The sequence below is a fragment of the Triticum dicoccoides genome, chromosome 7A (genome assembly GCF_002162155.2).
Source record: "Triticum dicoccoides isolate Atlit2015 ecotype Zavitan chromosome 7A, WEW_v2.0, whole genome shotgun sequence".
In the NCBI taxonomy this organism is placed as follows: domain Eukaryota; kingdom Viridiplantae; phylum Streptophyta; class Magnoliopsida; order Poales; family Poaceae; genus Triticum; species Triticum dicoccoides.
Genome location: NC_041392.1, coordinates 276,463,980 through 276,473,368, shown reverse-complemented (window position 1 = coordinate 276,473,368; position 9,389 = coordinate 276,463,980).

The following is a 9,389-nucleotide window of genomic DNA, read 5'->3' as shown; positions in this document are numbered from 1 at the left end:
CCGACGCCCCGCATCGCCTTGTTGGGCGGCGCCCGCGGCGCCCACGCCCGTTCGGGCGAGCGCCCGCACCCGCGCCCGTTTAGCCTCTGGGTCACTGCCGAATGGGGCCCAGCCCTAGAACAAAAAAAAAGAAAAGAAAAGAAGAAAAGAATTAAAAATAAAAATAATAAATAAAAATAAAAATGATTTATTAAATTAATTATTAATTAATTAATTAAGTAAGTAATTAATTAAGTTAACTAATCCTGATTAAATTAACCTAATCACTAATTAAATTAACTAATCTGAAATTAAACTAAACAGAGAATGACAGGTGGGTCCCACTGGACCCACACGTCAGGTTGACCAGGTCAATGGTCAACGTTGACTGCTGACATCATGCTGACGTCATGCTGACATCAGCAATCACTGTTCTGGATAATGTTGCATTAAAGTAATTAAATAAATCCTGAAAATGATTTAAACCTTTTAAAATTAATAGAAAATAAACCGTAGCTCAGATGAAAATACTTTCTACATGAAAGTTGCTCAGAACGATGAGACGAATCCGGATACACAGTCCGTTCGTCCGCCGCACACCCCTAACCTATCGAACCCGCAACTTTCCCCCTCCGGCTCCTCTGCCCGAAAAAACGAAACACCGGGGATATTTTCCCGGATGTTTCCCCCTTTAACCGGTATCACCTCATACCATGTTAGGGCCCGCCTAGCATCGTTACTTGTCTTGTCATGCATCGATATGCATCTGTTTACATGGTATTCATTGTTTCTTCCCCCCCTTTTTCTCTCCGGTAGACTACGAGACCGACGCTGCTGCTGCCCAGTTCGACTACGGAGTTGACGACCCCTCTCTCTTGCCAGAGCAACCAGGCAAGCCCCCCCCCCTTGATCACCAGATATCGCCTATTCTCCTTTATACTGCTTGCATTAGAGTAGTGTAGCATGTTACTACTTTCCGTTAATCCTATTCTGATGCATAGCCTGTCATTGTTGCTACAGTCATTGATACCTTACCAGCAATCCTAAATGCTTAGTATAGGATGCTAGTTTATCACCATTGGCCCTACATTCTTGTCAGTCTGCCTTGCTATACTATTGGGCCGTGATCACTCGGGAGGTGATCACGGGTATATATGATACATACATACTATACAGATGGTGACTAAAGTCGGGTCAGCTCGAAGAGTACCCGCGAGTGATTCACGGATTGGGGGCTGAAAGGACCTTTGTCCCGACGGCCCTCTGGATGGATCTTTGTGGCGGAGCGACGGGGCAGGTTGAGACCGCCTAGGAGAGAGGTGGGCCTGGCCCTGTTCGGCGTTCGCGGATACTTAACACGCTTAACGAGATCTTGGTATTTGATCTGAGTTGGCTATGAGCCTATACGCACTAACCAACTACGTGGGAAAGATATGGGCACTCGGCGTCGTGGTATCAGCCGAAGCACTTCAGACGTCAGCGACGGAGCGGCGCGCGCCGGATTGGACTGGAACGCCACTAGGCTAGGTCTGCTTTCGGCCGCCCACGCAACGTGCAGGTGTGCTCAGGGCGATGGGCCCAGACCCCTGCGCTCTTAGGTTTAGACCGGCGTGCTGGCCTCTCTGTTGTGCCTAGGTGGGGCTGCGACGTGTTGATCTTCCACGGCCGGGCATGACCCAGGAAAGTGTGTCCGGCCAAATGGGATCAAGCGTGTTGGGTAAGTTGGTGCACCCCTGCAGGGAAGTTAATCTATTCGAATAGCCGTGATCTTCGGTAACAGGACGACTTGGAGTTGTACCTTGACCTTATGACAACTAGAACCGGATACTTAATAAAACACACCCTTCCAAGTTCCACAGACAACCCGGTGATCGCTTTTCCACAGGGCGACGAGGGGAGGATCGCCGGGTAGGATTATGCTATGTGATGCTACTTGGAGATGCTACTTGGAGGACTTCAATCTACTCCCTTCTACATGCTGCAAGACGGAGGCTGCCAGAAGCGTAGTCTTCGACAGGATTAGTTATCCCCCTCGTATTCTGGCATTCTGCAGTTCAGTCCACTGATATGGCCCTTTACACATATACCCATGCATATGTAGTGTAGCTCCTTGCTTGCGAGTACTTTGGATGAGTACTCATGGTTGCTTTTCTCCCTCTTTTCCCCCTTTCCCTTCTACCTGGTTGTCGCAACCAGATGCTGGAGCCCTGGAGCCAGACGCCACCGTCGACGACGACTACTACCCCGGAGGTGCCTACTACTACGTGTAGCCCGCTGACGATGACCAGGAGTAGTTTAGGAGGATCCCAGGCAGGAGGCCTGCGCCTCTTTCGATATGTATCCCAGTTTGTGCTAGCCTTCTTAAGGCAAACTTGTTTAACTTATGTCTGTACTCAGATATTGTTGCTTCCGCTGACTCGTCTATGATCGAGCACTTGTATTCGAGCCCTCGAGGCCCCTGGCTTGTATTATGATGCTTGTATGACTTATTTATGTTTTAGAGTTGTGTTGTGATATCTTCCCTTGAGTCCCTGATCTTGATCGTACACATTTGCGTGCATGATTAGTGTACGATTGAATCGGGGGCGTCACAATTTCTCTCTCCACTATATAAGGGGTATCTTCTTCTCCATGTTGACTACCTCTTCCAACCCCAAGCTCCATTGTTGCTCCAAGCTCCATTTTCGCCCGATCTCTCTCCCTAGCCAATCAAACTTGTTGATTTTCTAGGGATTGGTTGAGAAGGCCTCGATCTACACTTCCACCAAGAGAAATTCGATTCCTCCCACTAATCCCTTGCGGATCTTGTTACTCTTGGGTGTTTGAGCACCCTGGACGGCTGAGGTCACCGCGGAGCCATATTCCATTGTGGTGAAGCTTCGTGGTGTTGTTGGGAGCCTCCAATTAAGTTGTGGAGATTGCCCCAACCTTGTTTGTAAAGGTTCGGTCGCCACCTCCAAGGGCACCAATAGTGGAATCACGGCATCTCGCATTGTGTGAGGGCGTGAGGAGAATACGGTGGCCCTAGTGGCTTCTTGGGGAGCATTGTCCCTCCACACCACTCCGACGGAGACGCTTCCCCTCAAAAGGAAGGAACTTCGGTAACACACCCTCGTCTCCACCGGCTCCACTCTTTGTTATCTCATACCTTTACTTGTGCAAGCTTATTTGTGTTATATCCCTTGCTTGCTTGTGTGCTTATTGTTGTTGCATCATATAGGTTGCTCACTTAGTTGCATGTCTGGACAACCTACTTTGATGCAAAGAATAATTTGGTAAAGAAAAGTTAAAAAATTTTAGTTGCCTATTCACCCCCTCTAGTCAACCATATCGATCCTTTCAATTGGTATCAGAGCCTTGTCTCTTTACTAAGGACTTTACCATCCGAAGAGTATGGTTGACACCGTAGACGGTGTGGAGGAGCACTCCGGTGTGAATCCTATCTCGTCTACGAGCGATGGGAAACCGCGGTCTATCATGAGGAATTCAATGTGGCCTTGGAAACATTGAAAACCTCCATGATGACCGAGGTTGAAAGCATGTTTAATAAATTCATAGAAGGGCTTAAACTATCCACCGCACCTTTGAAAGTGGGTGATCCCATTAACAAGGTGACAGATGCTAACTCTGACAAGGGGGATGCTATTAGTGAAAAAGCTCCTTCGTCTAGTGGTAAGAATGGCACCGGCACCTTTGCTCATGGGAACCTCCACTTGTGTATAGTGGACCGATTCCCTCTACTCATTTGAATCATGCCGGTCCTCCCCCTAAGACTGTGAAAAATGAGGACTTTGATTCTTGGGTCTATCGGTTTAAGCGTCATTTAAATCACGTGAATACTAATCTTTGGAGAATCATTGAAGAAGGTTTCTATCCACATGACCGAAGCAACTTCACTCCAAGAGAAGCCACGGATAATCAATTCAATGAGAATGCTCTCTTCATCATCCAAGATGCAATTCCACCCGAAGATCTTCCTCACCTCCGGCCCTACACCATAGCCAAAGATGCATGGCACCAAGTTGTTTCTCTCTACCAGGAAGCGCAAGCATTCAACGATCCAACTATGAAGTGGTGCAAGATGAAGTCGATGAGTTTGCTATGAAGGAGGATGAAGAACCTCGTGAGCTTTATCAAAGAGTAACCAAAGTCGTGGTTTCACTCCGAGATCATGGGAGTAAGGACACGGATGACAATTGGATCAAGCGCAAATTCCTCATGGCAATGATGCCTTACCACAAGGCTATGTCCTCCGTCATTCGTCAAAGGCCAGACTTCCACACCTTGTCCTCAAGTGAAGTGTTGGATGAGTTTGTGGCTATGAGCATCTTGTACAAGACCGCCGACAATGCGGTGCTTCGCTCTCAAAGGGAAAAGAAGCCCAACCTTGCATTGAAGGCCAAGGTTTGTGTTGAAGAAGAAGAAGAGGAAGAAGAGTAAAGCAACCCCGAAGATACAAAGTATGCCTATCATGAACACATGGCACTTGCTTCAAGGCAATTTTGGAGCAAGAAAAACTCAAGGCCAAACTTCAACAAGAACATCTCAAGTGGCACTAAGAGCAAGCAACATGTGAGGACTTGCTATAATTGTGGCAATGTGAGCCAGTTTGTTGCAGAGTGCCCGTATGAGAAGAGGGAAGACAATGGTGGCAAGCTCATCCGAAAGGACAAAGCCAAGTCTTTCCCCAACAAGAGCAACTTCACCAAGAAGACTCCTCACAAGGCGTTGTGGTTCAAGAAGAGTACCATGAGGATGATGATGATGATGAAGATGGTGAGTCGGTTGCCATGGCCTCCATTACCATTGCAACAACTCCACAAGTGTCTCTCTTCGACTCACCCAATGAGAACATCACCGCCAAGTGCCTCATGGCTAAAGCCACCAACAAGGTAACCCCCAACATCAAAACTACCATCATTAATAATCCTTCCTTGATGGATTGCATTGATGAATATGAGGGATCTAGTGTGGAGGAAAATGAGTTTGAGTCCTTTATGGGTAAACTCAAGGGTAAATCCAAGAAGCATTTCGTTGCTCTCTTGGAACAACTTGGTGAAGCCAATGACAAGATCGAGGCTCACAAAGATACTATCTCCAAGATGGAGGGGCATAGTCATGACTATGCGGATGAGATTTCGGATCTTTCCAATGCTCTTGAGGAAGAGCGTGGTCTTCGTTTGGCTCTTGAGGACTCGCACAACGTTGATCACGCTAAGTTAAAAAAAGATTTTGATCATGCTCTTGTTGTTTCTTGTGTGCTAAACTCCGAGAAGGCCAAGCTTGGGGTTGATCTTGCCAGACTCAAAGAGGAGTTTGATCTACTTGACAAGGCTCACAAGGTATTGAAGGGTGCTCATGCTAGCCTCAAAGAGTCTCATGATCAACTTCAAGTAAAGCTAACTAAGGAGAGAGCCACTTTTCCTCATATGATGTTAATTGATAATGCAAATGCTACTAACCCATGTTGTGAGCATGTGCATCTTGTTGAGGAGAACGCTATGTTAAAGGTGCAACTTGAGAAAGGTCTTGTGTCTTGCATACAAGGCGAGAAGAACCTCAACGACCTTTTGACCAACCAAAAGGGAGTTGTGGCCAAGGAAGGGATTGGATACGTGCCCAAGTCCAAGAACAAGAAGAAGAATGACAAGGCCAAACGACCTCCTCCTCTCAAGAAAACCTTTGTGAAGGAGGGAGAGGGTGCTACTAAGGAGAAGGAGAAGAACACCGTGAGGGGTAGTGATGCCAAGAAGGGCAACGCTTCCCTTCCCAACAAAGCCGATGACTTTAACCCTTCCTATGTGTTGTGCCGTGCTAGAGATGGGCATGTTTATGCCAAATTTGTTGGTTCTCCTTATGAGTACATTAAATGGTCTATTTGGGTTCCTAAGACCCTCGCTACTAACATCAAAGTACCCATTACAAAATGGGTACCTAAAACCAAGCATTGATCTCTTGTAGGTGTTTGCTTCCGGTGGGGGTTCATGGTTGCTCGATAGTGGAGCTACCAATCATATGACCGGAAGCAAGGACTTGGTGGTGGACGTGCAAAAGATTCCATCCATGCCCACCAATGTCGAGTGGGGTGACACCTCGTCCTCTAAGGTATTGGGACTCGGCAAGGTTGTCATTTCTCATGATCTTATGATCGAGAAGGTCATGCTTGTTGAGTTAATTGCATATAATTTACTTTCTGTTCGTCAACTAGCACTCATGGGTTTTGCCACCTTCTTTGATGTTGATACCGTGGCCCTCTTGTGGAGCAAGACTCTTAAAGTATCCTTTATTGGGCATGTCGAAAACGGTCTCTATGTGATCAACTTCTCGGAGCGACTCACTAAGACCGCGACATGCCTAATGGCTAAAGTTGACGTGGGATGGCTTTGGCATCGCCGTCTAGCCCATGTCAATATGAGATCTTTGCAAAGTCTTCTCAAGGGGGACCATGTTCGTGGACTAACAAATGTTAGTTTTGCCAAAGATCATACTTCCTGTGCTTGTATCGAAGGAAAGCTACATGAAAAGGCTCACCCTCCCACGACTATCATTTTCTCAAAGAGGCCTTTGTTTCTCCTTCACATGGATCTCTTTGGGCCTCCATCTTTTGATAGTCTTGGGGTAGGAAGTATTGCTTGGTGATTGTGGATGATTATTCAAGATACACTTGGGTATACTTCTTCAAGAGGAAGAGTGAGACCCAACAAACCGTCATCGACTTTGCAAATGAGGCTCAATGTCAACACCTTGCAAAGATCTTGACAATAAGAAGTGACAACAGCACCGAGTTCAAGAACTACACCTTGGATGAGTTTCTTAGTGATGAGGGCATCAAGCATCAATATTCCGCACCATACACCCCTCAACAAAATGGTGTAGCGGAGAGGAAGAACCGGACGTTGATGGATGCGGCACGGACCATGATGGCGGACTTCAAGTCTCCATACAACTTTTGCGCCGAAGCCATCAACACCATGTGTCATGCATCAAATCGGCTCTACCTCCGCAAAGGCTTGAACAAGACTCCATATGAGATACTCACCGGGAACAAGCCCAATCTCAAGCACTTCCGGGTGTTTGGGTGTAAGTGTTTCATTCTCAAGAAAGGTGTTCATTTGTCTAAATTTGAGGCTAGAGCTCATGAGGGCATATTTGTTGGTTATGTACAAACTCACATGCTTACCGTGTCCTCAATAAGTCCATGGGACTTATTGAGGAGACATGTAACATGGAGTTTGATGAGAATAACGGCTCCCAAGTGGAGCAAAGTGGCACTTGTGATGTAGGTGATGAAATTCCTCCCCAAGCCATAAGAAGAATGGGTGTTGGTTTTATCCTACCCATCAAGGAACCCCTTGTGGCCGAAGGAGAAGGACAATGCTCCACTCTTGTGGAGCCATCACCAACCCAAGGCCCACACGCTTCCGAAGAACAAAGTGAAGGCCCTCAACCTCAAGAACAAGACCAAGGGCAAGGTCAATCTCAAGATGGTATTGTAACATCAAGTGATGCCCAAGGTCAAGTTCTCTCCTCCGAGCAAGTTCAAGATCAAGAGCTTCCTCGAGATCAAGAACAAGCTCAAGACGACGCTCAAGATGATCAATTAACCACTCCTCGTCTCACCCCCGAGGAGGAATTGGAGCATCGTGCCACCAAGATTGCTTCCAAGCCCTCCACCAAGGATCATCTCATGACAAATGTGCTTGGAAGCTTAAGAAAGTGGGTAAGCACTCCTAGACAATTAGCAAACTATTGTGAACATCACGCGTTTGTCTCTTGTGTTGAACCCCAAAAGGTCTATGAGGCACTCAAAGATCTGGATTGGCTCAATGCCATGCATGAAGAACTCAACAACTTCGAGCGCAACAAGGTGTGGAGATTGGTGCCAAGGCCAACGGAGAACCACAATGTCATAGGAACCAAGTGGATATTCAAGAACAAGCAAGATGCTCATGGGATTATCATTCGTAACAAGGCTCGGTTGGTAGCACAAGGCTACTCCCAAGTCGAGGGTATCGACTACATTGAAACCTTTGCCCCCGTGTCTCGTCTTGAATCAATTCGCATGTTGATTGCATATGCTTCTCATCATAACTTTAAGTTACAACAAATGGATGCGAAGAGTGCTTTTCTTAATGGTCCCATTAATGAGTTGGTTTATGTCAAGCAACCCCCCGGGTTCGAGGATCCCTACTTTCCCGATCATGTGTATCAACTCGATAAGGCGCTCTATGGCCTTAAACAAGCCCCACGTGCATGGTATGACCACCTTACCGAGTTGTTACAAGACCGTGGTTTTGATGTTGGGCTAATCGACCCCACTCTTTTTACTAAGAAGGTCAAAGGGGAGTTGTTTGTGTGCCAATTATATGTTGATGATATTAACTTTGATTCCCCTAACAAAGCTTTCAATGAGGAATTTGCCGCTCTTATGACCTCAAAGTTCGAGATGTCTTCCATGGGAGAGTTGAAGTTCTTTCTCGGGTTCGAAGTGAAGCAAAGAAGAGAAGGAACCTTCATCAACCAATCCAAATACACTCAAGACATGCTCAAGAGATTCAAGCTAAGTGATGTCAAGCCGGCGTCCACTCCTATGCCCGTCAAATGCCAACTTGACATAGATCCCAATGGTAAAGCGGTGGATCAAAAGGTATATCGCTCCATGATTGGCTCTTTGCTTTACCTTTGTGCATCTAGACCGGATATCATGTTGAGTGTGGGAATTTGTGCATGTTTTCAAGCCGCACCTAAGGAAAGTCACTTTGTGGCGGTCAAGCGAATCTTTCGACATTTGGCTCATACCCCAAACTTTGGCCTATGGTACCCAAGAGGAGCAAACTTCAAGCTTGTAGGTTATTCGGACTCGGATTGGGCGGGAGACAAAGTGGATAGGAAGTCCAGTTCCGGAGGGTGCCAATTTCTCAGTTGCTCTTTGGTGGGTTGGTCTTCCAAGAAACAAAGTTGTGTGTCTCTCTCGTCCACCAAAGCGGAGTATGTGGCGGCCGGTAGTTGTTGTGCACAAATCTTATGGATGAGGCAAACTTTAAAGGATTAGGGCGTCATTTGTGACAAAGTGCCTCTTTGGTGTGACAATGAAAGTGCAATCAAGATTTCTCTCAACCCGGTGCAACACTTCAAGACAAAGCATATTGAGATCCGGTATCACTTCATCTGGGATCATATTAGGCGAGGAGAGATCGAGCTCAACTATGTCAACACTCTTGATAACCTTGCAGACATCTTCACGAAGCCCTTGTATGAAGCAAGATTTCGCGAGTTAAGGCATGAGCTAAATATCATTGATTCGAGCAATGTTGCTTGAACCCGTGCACACCCCACCATACTCAACTTGTTATCTTGTTTAGGTGTAGGCATGGACATAGGGGGAGTGTTGTTCTCTCAATGAACTCCCC